Raw genomic sequence first — 11,836 nt, 5'->3', positions numbered from 1 at the left:
TTATGGCCTGTCTGTTTGGACTCATGCGCTGACTATATCTACCCAGAATGATTGTACAGTTAGTCTCCTCTGTGTGAGCGAATGGTCAGACGCTCTAACTCTGTTTGTCCTTTAAATCATTCTGTTTGCTTTGATTTTTTATTAGATTTATGTTTAAATAATACCTGGAGAAAGCTCTCTGTTAGATCCCCACACATCTCAATGTGCCATCTCATCAATGAAATTACTTTACCAAAATATTCGTTAACAAAATATTTATTCCCCCCCCCCCCATTTCACCAAAGAAAATAAAAACTACACTAAAAAAAGGAAAATACACATTGTCCAATTTATGTAATATTATTTGCGATCTACACAACAAAATTGTGTTTTTCTTCTAAACGTGATATATATGCTTTCGATTAATGTAATTCTCTTAAATGTGCAATCTACTAGATTACATTATTTGGGGTTAATGTGAACCAATCAAGTACTCGACCATGATTTTTGCTGAAACTGTAGTTCCCAGCATGCTTTGCTTGGGACTTGATAAGAAGAGTAAAATTGTTGTATATAGTTTATATTGTTTAATAGTGTTTAATGTTTAATTATGTTGGAATAATTAGAACCAATAAATTATACTGGGTTACCATAGTGGAGAAGAGTGGAGCGTTTGCTAAAGCTGTGGACTGAGACAGCACGTCATTAAAGAGCATTTCACAGCACTTGACATGTTCATTATGTGCTTTTGCTGACACTGACTAACAGAATGAAAGCTAGTTAGTACTATCTTATAAATCAGTCAAGTGACCACAAAAAAATATACAAAAACAAAATAAGCTTGTGATTTGATTAAAGAGGCAGTCTCAAGCCCCCTGTGCACACCACTATTGTTAGGAAGCCATATTAAAATCATTTTGAGATTACTCAATTGGTTTAGTTAAAAAATTACTTCATTCCATGATGCTGAAGTTATGTGAACAAATTATGTTTGTTTAACTTAATTGATTCACGTGGAACCGATGTACATGATTAAATCATGTAAATCCAACACACCTTTTGTTCAGTGTAGAGATAAAAAGGTGTATTATGATGAAAAATATATTTTAATAATTTATTAAACGTTTATTGTCCAAAGAATGACAAAACTGCAATGTCTCATTTGTAAATATTAGTTAATGCAACATGAAGGAGGATTCTAGTCTACAAGCCTCCTATAGTCCAAGGGCTGGAGGACACATTTGGATGGCAGACTGTACAGTGACGTGACATAACTACTCGATTCAAACTGTGCTTCTGCGCTACGGCTGGCGCTGAGCCAGGGACGGACACATGCTAAGCACTTGTCATATATCACAACTATTCAGTGTTTTCAACCACAGTGTTTATTTTCAGTTTCAGACATTTAAGTACACAGAAAGTCCAGAGCAGTTGTTTCAACTTATGTTTTTAAGTTAAAACAACAATGACACTTGTTCATTCAACAGAAAATCTAGTCTTGTTGTTTCAACATATGTTTTTGAGTTAAAACAACAATTATACTTATTCACTGAACTTTCAGTCTAGTTGAGGACAAGAAAACGCATTGCTGTCTGGACAATTTAGTTATCTCAACTGATTTTTTTTTTTTTAAAATAACTAAATCGCAAAACAATTTTTTTTTTACAGTGTATACTAGCTAAACAATACACTGGTGTCTATGGAGGCAGCAATAACAATCCGTTCAAATACAATTTGCCGTTTAATTTATATTAGATACACATAGTGTAAGTAACTCTAAAGTTTACACTATTCTTCTCTCAGTTCACCAACCACTTTCACATATTATGGGAGTTGATAAATTCATGTGTTGTAAATGTAACTGACATGACTCTCTGAACTGCGGCGCAAACTAACATGGCAGCTCCCAGCTCACGTTAGATCAAGATTATTTATAAAGGTATTTGTGAATCTGAATATCAGATAGTTGATAATATGGTAAGCATGTTTGTGAATATTTTGAATAAAAAATGAAAAGGGAAGTATTATTAATGGTGAACTAACCCATTTATTAATGATTATTTCATCAGCAACTAATGAAGATTGATTAATAGATTAAGTAAGCATTAAAATGTTATTAGTTAAATGTCATAATGCATTAGTTCCTTAATAACATATTATATTAACTAATAATGCAAATTAATGTGTTAATTACCACATCGGGTCAAAGCCAGGTCTTTCAACTTCCAGTTGTCTGCTTTAATTTATCATTAGCTAATGATTTATAAAGGTATCAATATGTACTTTACTTGTTGGGGCTAGGGATGCGCGATATACCGGTACTGGAAAAATACCGGTATATATTTTATTTAAAACGGTACGATATCATGATTTGGCACATTTCGGTATATGCTGCTGTTCCGAAGTTCACCGCTAGATGGCAGCGCGCTACCCAAACTGACCCGAAACAACCGGCAAATGTGACAACAACATAGACGGACAAAACGAATTAATAAAGAGAGGAGTAGACGTGACATTTGTAATGACTTTGCTTATAAAACTGATGAAGAACCATCAAACCTAGCCAAGAAGCATCTGTCACTATCCTGACTTTAAGACTTCTGAAGAGATCGACAGGTCAGTGAATCATTCAAACCATCTCATTTAGACATTTATTTTCTTTTAACACTGATCACACACATAGCCTAACATAAGATCGAATATCACAATCTCCAGCGTTCGTTTCAACCAATGACATTTAGATCTCATTATATTTGCACGCGTACTATTGCACTATTTATATTCCCGTTAGACACAACCGCCTGTGTTTATGTGAATACTCACTAAAGACGGACATTTGTACATAATTCTGTGTATTTGACTGTTTAAGGAAACTTAATGTGTAATGTGCGAGCGTGACTAAGTGACAGGCGTGTGTGTGTGTGTGTGTGTGTGTGTGTGTGTGTGTGTGTGTGTGTGTGTGTGTGTGTGTCGTATGAGCTCATATCTCCTGTAACTGTTATTACGAAATGCTATAAAATCTCTTGCATGTTCAGATGATTTCCGTTATCCGTCCCGAGACGAGCGTGAAATGTTGAATAGGATTATGCAGATTGCTTTAGTGTAGTGCGATGTCTTTTGAAACCAGAAGCAATTTGCTAATTTTGAGAGATTTTTGCTGAAATTATTTCTCACAAGAAAGTTTTCAAATGACTGATTTGATGTGATAAGCTTTGCTGATTAATTTACTAATAAACATTTGTGGTAATTTCCCACTTTATAAACTCAAAACCTTGTGGTATCGATTTAATATCGGTACTTCGGTATTAGATTGTGGTACCGTACCGAAGCCAAAATTGTGGTATCGAGCCATCCCTAGTTGGGGCACATGACTATTAACTAATTCAAAATGAATTCAAAACCCCTAACCACAATTACACATTAGTTAATCAATTAGTTAATAGTCATGTGCCCCAACAAGTAAAGTCATAACATAATGATACCTTTATAAATCATTTGCTAATGATTTAACGATGCCAGCTTAACTTCGTGATGTCTGTCAGCCAATGGTGATGGACAATGGGATCATCTTCCAGACCAACCCTAGTTTGAGTACTAAGTCACCTCACAAAACAGACAGACTTCTGAGGCAGCGTAACAGTGAATGATCCACAGCAAAATACAGCAAACTTTGGTGAGAACTAAACAAGTCATTTCTCACTAGAAATGACATCAGAAGTGAAAAACGTTGATTGAAAAATTACATTTACATACAAATCGGCCAGTGACCTGCGCGTTCATGTGCTTGGGAAGATAGCTCTCTGAAGAGAGGGTGGGATTTTAAACTTTATGATCATCATTTAAAGCTTTCAACTTGCTATTGCTAGCCTCTCAGAAATTGCCTACCCTGCCTTTAAGTGTTAAATTTCTATAAAATAGATAAATATTACAAATACTCCAACAAAAATCTAGAAAAAAAAGTGTTTTAAATATTCAAATCATTGATAAACAGCTAAACAGTGACTAAAGCTTTGCTGCACTCAAATATTTAGGCCTATATTTAAGATGTATTTTTCACATAAAATGTCCACATTCTTTTGGTTTACACAGTTAAATTGTATTGTTTTCACAATAAACAGATTCATGCTGGGTCTAAGACATTTTAATAAATGCATTTTGACAATATGATTAATATCATAAATTATGCCATACTTTTTTAAAATAATAAACTATGCCATATTTTTCATCTATTTATTTAGAGTGTATAAATCTTACCGGTTTCTTACCCATTCCATTTATTTATGACTGACAAATATGCATCACATTAGGCAGAAAACCAAATGGATGGAAATTTGATATGCAATTCACACATAAATCTTAAACTTAGGCCTAAATCTTTTTTGTAGCAGGTTCATTAATTCACCCAAATGCATCCTATGAGAATGATCAAATGCTGCAGTATATAGCACGTCACACTTCTGTCACTGCTTAAAATGTCACGTCAGCCACCCCAGTGTAGTGGTGTCAATATTAGTTTGCTAATACTAGTGCCATTGTCCCCTTCTAAACCCTTCAAAGCAGCCAGGATAAAGTTTATTACCCTTTTTCATCATTTAAAGTCATCCTAATCCAGATAAACCAGAGCATGTCATGCCACAGAGACTCACTATCCAGATGCACGTCACATAAATCAAAAGCTGGTCTTTAATGAACATGCTGGAAAAATCTTATAAAGGAGAGGAAGTAAAAGGTGTCTGTGCTCCCTGAAAGGCAGTCACAGGTGCTAAACAGCAAAGAACAAACAAAAATGATTCTGATAATAAGTTTAAAGACACAAAGAGGCCCCAAGTGGTGCTGTTTCAGCAGTTGTGTTATTACATTTCAGTGATGCTATTTATTTCCTTTGGCTCTCTTTCACTTCTAAATAGATTTAGTACATTTCCTTAAAATTTGAGCTGTTTAGATGGTACAGTAAAAGCTGCAGTATCACACAGTAATCAGATTCAGACCTTGACAACAGACGGGGGAAATTGCATCCCCCAGCATCTTTTTTAAAGAGCGTTCATCCTCAAGTTGCTCTTCTTTTGCTGCAATTGTTGAAAACAAGTCAGTAAAAATAGTTCAAGGAGCCATTGCTGTGGTACTCAGAGGTTCCTTTCATCTTTCATCTTCTGAAGCTCTCCATCAGCAAAACATCCGCCCAATCTGTCTTCTCTCAGAAATGAGGCCCTGAAATACATTAACCATTGGATGGAACAATTGCCCACAACCTTGCAATTATAAAATAACACCAATCATTTAAAACCTAGCTGAACTCTCTAGTGGAGCATATGAATGAGTGAATGAACCCCAAGACTTCCACTTGACATTTACAGGACAGGGAAAAGGTGAAATTAAAAGAATATGGGATCAGAAAATGGATTGGAATTCCACATAAAAATAAATAAAAAGAAAACTCTGAAAAAGAAAAGCATTTTGAGCCCTTGCAACCCATTTTTCTTTCCTATTATGATGTGTATCATAGTAAATCAGGACACATTTACAAGGAGAAATGTAGGGCGGGACACAAATTTCATCCATTACCGATTGAATCGTGATTCACAATTTAGCCAAGCGTTAAAATCAACATGACAACATTTTCTATATTTTTAATTATGCACAATTCTTCATTTTTTTACATATACATACATGTCTGTTAAAAAGTTTGGGGTTATGATTTTTGTTTAATTAATACTTTTATTCTGCAAGGTGCTTTAAAATGATCATAAGTGACACCGTAAAAAAATATTTTAAAAATAAGTTACCTGGTTGCAGTCAATTTTTGATTTGATTGAAATAATACAAAAAAATGAGTTAATACAATGAACATTTTTGAGAATCAACAACCTTCATTCAAATATTATTAAAATATTTTGTGAGCATATTAGGTAATTGTGTGTTTTTTATTTGTGGGGACGCAGTGAAACAGTGAAATTGTGTTATTTTCATGATTTATATATTTTTTATGTGGTTCAGATACAATAATTTTTTTGAAGCTTTTATTTATTAAATCTCCATTGTATCAACTTAAAAATGTATTTCAATGAACTCAAATATTTAAGGCAACCAGGTAACTTACTTTTTAAATTAAACCAACAATATTTTTTACAGTGCAGTAAAGACTTTTATGTTGTTACAAAATATTTAAATTTAAAATAAATGCTTTTGTTTTTACGTTCTATTCAAAATATCCTATAGGATTCTTTATTTATTTATTTTAATCAAAAGGCTGTTAAAATAATAATAATAAATAAATAATAAATAAAAAATGAATAAAAAATACAATAATAAAAAATAAAAAAATAAAAAAAGTAAATAAATAAATAAATAAGTAAATAAAAATAATTAAAAATAAAATATTGAATTTACATTAAAAAACATTAGATAATGGGGTTAATTCTATAATAAAAATGGTTATGACAGTTGAAAGATAGCAGGTTTTTAATTCTTCCTTTATGCTGGTCTTTCGTTTTAAAAGTTTGTGTTGCATTCAACTACTTGGATTGTTCATTTGTGCTTTGTTAAAGGGTCAAGATTGAGGTGGTCTTGCAACGGCATTTGAGGTGAATGGGAATGCAAACAAATATTCATCTCTAAATATTGTTGACCACCTAGGCTACTGTATGTCTTTTTAGTCCAATGTTTTCAATGTAACCATTGCAGTAACAGTAGTTACAGCCTGTTTCTTTTTGTTCGGGCTCTTGTCGTGAAAATTATCTATGGATCATGTTGTAAATAAAGCTACCCTCAGATGCACAAGACGTGAATTACAAATCACAAAGAAATGTTGCTAACTGCTGTATTTCATAGCGGACATGCACGACTGTGCTAAATGTCAAGCATCCATCAAGTTCACCGGTATTCAGATTCCACGTACAGGAGTGAAGTTGATTAATGATGTATCTAGAAAAGATCTGCTCAGATTTGACTGAGAGAAGGCATCCCAGATAGATTCTGTGGGAATCAAATATCAACAGGAAACAGCAATACACTTACAAGCGCGAAGGTTGAGTGTCAGAGAAATTGTATACAGCTTCCTGACGGAGTTCATTTTTCTCCCCTCCGTGTCCTTTTATAGTATTTAGTGAAGATGCTGCAAAACAAATTAGACCAGTGGCCTCTCGTGACCCGCCACTGCATCGCTTTAAAGATTGATATGTATCGATGGAGTATGGATATCAAGACAGCAGCTGTCTCGAGTTACCCTCAGTTTGAGTGACTTGACTTGAACGCCTGCCCAGACAAAATCTATATTGAATATATTCTAACACGGTTTATGCCACCGCAAAAATAAAACAAAAACTGAATAATATCACACGCCCCAATGAAATAAAACCTTTACAATAGACATTGAATGAGTCTCACCTTAAAAAACAACCAGACAGTGGCATGTTTCCAGCTATAGTCCTTGTTCTTCTGTATGTATGAAGCCGTAGCAGGTGTGCAGAGCACTTTAGTCGATCCTTACATTAACTAGCTGAATGCTGACTTTTATGATCACTTTATGGAGTATTAAGTAAAAGTACGACAGACAGTGTTCGATTCACAGCTGTGATTGTAGAGGGATATAAAGACAGCACTCCTAAAGACATAGTGCAGCAGCCAGGTAATAAAAACTTCATTTCTACCATCCGCGGCTGTCAGAAAAGCAACACCCGAGACTGCAACAAAACAACAGTGCCTTTTAAATGAGAAACTCAACTCCAAAGGACAGTTCTTAGTCTATTACAGCTAATACGATCCACTTAGCTTACAGTCCATCTGCGAAGCATTTGCTGTCACCATTTCAGGCCCTATAAATCACAGTGTTAGTTCTACATGCCACAGATACACCTTTAAAATTCAAACCTCTTTAACATTTACAAAACCGTGTCACTAACCGCTAAGCAAATCACGAGAAAGACCTGAAGAGACACTTTTGTAAGCGAATTAAGAGACAAATTGAGGGCGTTGTCACACTTGGCTGCTTTTTTTAAACTGTCGACGTCTGTTTTACATAATAATCCTATGAAGTAAACCGTGTTTTCAAAAAAGTCCTAAGCGCTTTATTAAACGCCACCGCCATCGTCTTTTTCTGCAGCTCAGAGGGTATTGTTTCAAGATAAACTTCAACTTTTCTTAAAAAGTGCACTACGTCAAGCACCTTTTTTGACAGGTGACCAATGGCAAGCAAATAGTTGTCGTGTAGACCTGTCGTTTCCATAACAACAACAAACAATGCCAAAGGTGCAGGTAGATTGACTTATTGTATTAGTGTCGAGCATGACATGAGCACAAAACTCTCCCATAATATACACCATAAAGAGGCTTTGTGGGCACATACATGAACAGGATCCGTCCAGTCTGTGTATCATCTACTACTTGTCATTAACAAAACTATCTGTTAACATTAGCAAGCATTAGCATTAGCAACAATTATCAACACTGTAACAAGCTGATATCTCTGCACCAGATGGTAGATAGGCTACTGAAGCAACTGTTGTTATAGCAACAAAAGATAACCTCGGATGCTATTTGGAACCAAAAAAGTGCCCTTGTCAACTTTTTCGTCAAAAAAGACAGCAAGTGTGAACACGTCCTTAGTTATTTTTGGAAGCCACTAGTTAGAGTGACTGGATAGATAACTAGAGCTGTCTTCCATGACCGCATGGCTTGTTTCCTCAAGCTGTACAGTACAGTACGATTCAGGACGGTAAACCATGAACTGGCTGGCGTTTCCACCAAGCGGCCAGTTTTTGTGAAGACAACACTGAAGTGACTTAAACTGCAAATCATCGACTGGCCACTATAGGGACAGGCTCCAGAAGGGAGCAGAATCTCATTGAGCGCCATGTTAAAATGCATGTTAACATGTATTTTACATGTTAACATGCATGTAAAATACATGTTAACTTCACAGCAGAAAAAAAGCCTTTACAGCCTGGTACAAATTGTGTTTTTGGTCTATACAGCTAATTTTGCCCTTCATGACAACTGCACGGGGGGTAGATTTGTTTTTATTACTGATTCGTTTAAATTATATTAAGCCTTAATGGTCAGCGTGGTCACTTGAGTGACAGGTGGATTGTCGTTTGTCTGCTGTCTGTTAGTCACCTCACCTCAGCTCCACCCACGTCCCCCATCTTTTCCCATTTTTTTTTTTTTTATTATCTGGGAGTGACGCGCTGCCAAGATGTCTCCACACACTTTCGGGATTCAAAAAATGCTTTTTAGAAAGCTTGATGTCATGGTCACTACGTCCATATATATATATTTTTTTACAGTCTATGGTTTTCACCAGCAACAGTACCCTTACTTGATCGGCACGGTCTATGCCGGAGAGTAACAATCAAAGTCATCCTCGCACAAAGAAGAAATCGACACAGTAAACAACAATGGAGGACATAAATCAGATCTTGTTCTTGCTTCTCGGCATGCGGCTGTTTGCCACAAGACAAACAAACATTGTGCTGCAATATTGTGTTTGAGCTGTTTATTAAAAAAATGACGCTCGTGTTGTCATTCCCCTTGTAGCACAGGCAAGTGACAATTCTCTGTCAACCAATCAACATTCTGCAGTCTAGCCCCATCTTTTAGGTACCGGACTATAGGTACCTCGACGGAAAGGTCCCCAAAAAAATGGTATACAGTTCAGTATTTTCGTACCATTCACAACCTCTGACAATCAAATGCAAAAACTGTACTGTGCCATGTCATGCCATTCAGTGGAAACCCTGTCAGGCCAATCCCAGAATGCTTTGTAAATCCTCAGTTGTAATTGTATACACTCAAAATAAATAAACACTTTTTAAATATTATATACATATAAAACAATACAATATATACACAGACACACTGACTACAACAAATAACACAATGCACAATGTATACTAAATAACAACGAGCAGCAAATTTGCTACAGTATTTAATCTTTAACATTAGTTTATAAAAGTACAACTGTTCATTGCTAGTTCATGCCCATTAAACAATACTTACAAATGCAACTTTAGATTTCAATAATGCATTACTGGAATTAAAATGAACTAAGATTAATAAATGCTTTAGTTGTATTTTTGGTTATTAGTTCATGCTAACTAATGCAGCTAACGATTATTAACAAATGGAAACTGAATCTAAAGTATTATAAATATGCTAAATATAAATACAAAATATCTATAAACTTGATCAATCGAATCACTATGGAGTTTTCACTCAATTATTTGTGAGTACTATGCATTTTACATTAGCATATAATTCTAGCAACATGCACAAACATCAAATATCAATTGTGCAGTGTTTTTTTTTTTTTTTTGTAGAGTTGCTGCTTATGAGTGTGTCAAATTTAATCAGTCACTTGTGAGGGTCTATGTTGGTTAGGATGTAGACAGTAGACAGAAAGGATGCTCACTACTAGGTTTTTAAGCCAAGCTTACAGTATGTTCCTCTCTGTACATATTTATACAGGCTATGAAATATTTATGGTTATTGCAACTGTTCTCTAACACACATTTTAATTCTTTGGCTTAAATTCACAAAAAGATAAAACACAATATTCCCCTTTTATATTTACAGAGCCACAGGCATTTCCAATGTTATGAGGTGAACTTATTCCCCTGTAAAACACAGTACAATTAAATCTCTCAATAAAACATGCAGCACAGACCTCTCTCCTGTTCTTCACACCTTCAAACAGAGTCTAGCTTTCAGAGTGTTTTCTTTGTCATTCTTTTATGCAACTTAACTCAAAAAAAAAAAATCTACAAATGCTGGGATGTTCAAATAAACTGTTGGCCTCTGCGGACAAGCAATTTACCCCGATGAAGAGGAATTAAAAATAAATATGACTGAAGATGAAATGTTTAACTTTGTCAACTCTTTCAACTTAAAAACTTAAGCTTAATTGCTGCTTTAAAGGGGCCCTATAATGCCTTTTTTACTAGATATATATATAATATAAGTCTCAGGTGTCCCCAGAATGTGTCTGAAGTTTCGCAAAAAAATACATCACAGATTATGTTTTATGTTTTAAAAGCCCCTACACGCAGTTTTCGTGTGTGTCTTCGGAAATGCAAATGAGCTGCTGCTCCAGCACAGCTTTTCACAATAGGGCAGAGCCTTTAAAGCTCATGGATAAACATCAACAACTGAAGTGTGGAGAACATCACAGTGAGTAGAATTCACAAAGATGGATAAATACCAACTGTTTAAACCAACTTCATTTTCAAACATGTAAGTATCGCAAGTTATGTTTTGCAAATGTAGGCTGCGCGAATCGTCTTTGAATGTGCTGGTTAGGACACTATACAGTGTCTAAAGATATCATTGTCTCTGTATTCACAGAGATCAGAGTTACATCATTAATTTTATTTTTAAGAAGTAAAAAAAGTCCCCTTCTGAATTGTACGGGCAGAGAGGATTTTCAGGTTAAAAATAACATGCTCTGGTTTCGGTGAATACAGTAACAGAGAGACAATGGTAGCTTTAGCCACATTAGCACATTCAGGAATTCGATTTGCAAACACACACATTATAGAGTGCAGTGCTTACATGTTCTGCATTGTCTTCTCTTTTCCGCGTTGGTTTTCAAACCTCAAATAAAGATTCAAACGGTCATGAATCAGTGTATTGATTCATGATTCGGATCGCGTGTCAAACTGCTGAAATCACGTGACATTGGCGATCCGAATCATGAATCAATACACTGATTCATAACCGTTTGAATCTTTATTTGAGGATTGAAAACAAACATAGAAGAAAAGACAATGCTGAATAAATTCGTCATTTTTGTTATTTCTGGACCAAAATGTATTTTTGATGTTTCAAGCGATTCTAATTCTGATGTCACATATGGACTACTTTG

General features: G+C 35.0%; 1 long non-coding RNA gene across 1 annotated transcript in view; it reads right to left on the bottom strand.

The window, feature by feature from the left end:
- Positions 1-4,817: 4,817 nt before the first annotated feature.
- Positions 4,818-11,836, bottom strand: part of LOC137092742 (uncharacterized) — a 211,755-nt gene continuing 204,736 nt past the window's right edge. Inside the window, exon 3 of the long non-coding RNA XR_010908335.1 lies at positions 4,818-5,187. This is a non-coding gene — a long non-coding RNA (uncharacterized lncRNA). The remainder of the gene's footprint in view (positions 5,188-11,836) is intronic.

The sequence above is a fragment of the Pseudorasbora parva genome, chromosome 11 (genome assembly GCF_024679245.1).
Source record: "Pseudorasbora parva isolate DD20220531a chromosome 11, ASM2467924v1, whole genome shotgun sequence".
NCBI classification, from domain to species: domain Eukaryota; kingdom Metazoa; phylum Chordata; class Actinopteri; order Cypriniformes; family Gobionidae; genus Pseudorasbora; species Pseudorasbora parva.
The sequence above is the reverse complement of the archived record's forward strand: the minus strand, read 5'-3'. Positions and strand labels throughout refer to the sequence as shown.